The sequence below is a fragment of the Carcharodon carcharias genome, chromosome 3 (genome assembly GCF_017639515.1).
Source record: "Carcharodon carcharias isolate sCarCar2 chromosome 3, sCarCar2.pri, whole genome shotgun sequence".
Lineage (NCBI taxonomy): Eukaryota > Metazoa > Chordata > Chondrichthyes > Lamniformes > Lamnidae > Carcharodon > Carcharodon carcharias.
The window spans coordinates 90,372,435-90,373,428 of NC_054469.1; the positions used below are offsets into that span (position 1 = coordinate 90,372,435).

A 994-nucleotide genomic window follows, 5' to 3' on the forward strand; every position below is an offset into this window, starting at 1 on the left:
TGGTGACATTTCCTGCACAAGTGGTTATCCAGAACCTGGGAACTATCCTGGAGTTCCCGTAGAGCACAGGATGTGCACTTGACAGGTAGGAGCTGCCCAGCCATTCCTCTACCTATTAGATAATAAACCTTGCTACCACTAATAAACCTTTCTACTATTTTTTTATAAAGAGAAAGGCTCACCAGCTCCACAATTCCCTTCTGTTGACATCACTATACAGGAAACTACGTGCTTTACTTAACCTGTATTTTTTTTTAATTCTCCACTTGCTCAGACTAACTTGTCAATTTTGGAGAAAGGGAAACATAGCAGCAATACTCTCCAGCCAATCAATTCACAACCTTCCTGTGATGTCACAGTTTGATTTTGTTTTTTCACTTTTTCAAACTCCAGTGCATTGCTGGTCCACTCGGGCTCCTGACTCTTGCTCCAGGTAAGTGGTAGGTCCTGAGCCTGGGCCTCAATTTATCTTCTCCCCCGTGCTCCCAATTCCTTCCACATCCATTCTAACTCCCAACTCTCTGCTCAGGTAAGTAAAATGGTCAGGTGCCACTAAGTAGATGGTAACGCCTTAACAATTTGTGTGTTGTAAGGTTTTTAGGGCCCCTTCCATCATTATCAAGGGGAATGCAAACCGTCACTCCTTTCATACAACACTATGGCCAAGGAAGTGAATCCAGTTCCAGTGAGTTGCAAGCTCAGCAAATTAGATGGAGCTGTGAATTTGTGTAGGCTTCTTCACTGGTATCATCATTTCTGGATTTGTGTAAGTTAATTTATTGATAGTATAGCATTGAAATCAATGTATTGTTGTTATGTGTGCAACAAACATCTGAGTTTTAAAATCAGAAGCAAAGATTAAACTACAATTGTGAGTTGTTTTGTCTCTCAAGCAATCCACCTGACAGAAACGGGAAAATGAGCAATTAAAATCACAAAAATCAACTGATCGCACTTTTTTACTGAAACCCACCAACTACTATTTTAACTCTGG

General features: G+C 40.7%; 1 non-coding gene across 1 annotated transcript; it reads right to left on the minus strand.

The window, feature by feature from the left end:
• Positions 1 to 530: 530 nt before the first annotated feature.
• Positions 531 to 657, minus strand: LOC121276633. The gene has a single exon (XR_005942709.1). It is a non-coding gene; the product is annotated as a U6atac minor spliceosomal RNA (small nuclear RNA).
• Between the last annotated feature and the right edge of the window lie 337 nt (positions 658 to 994).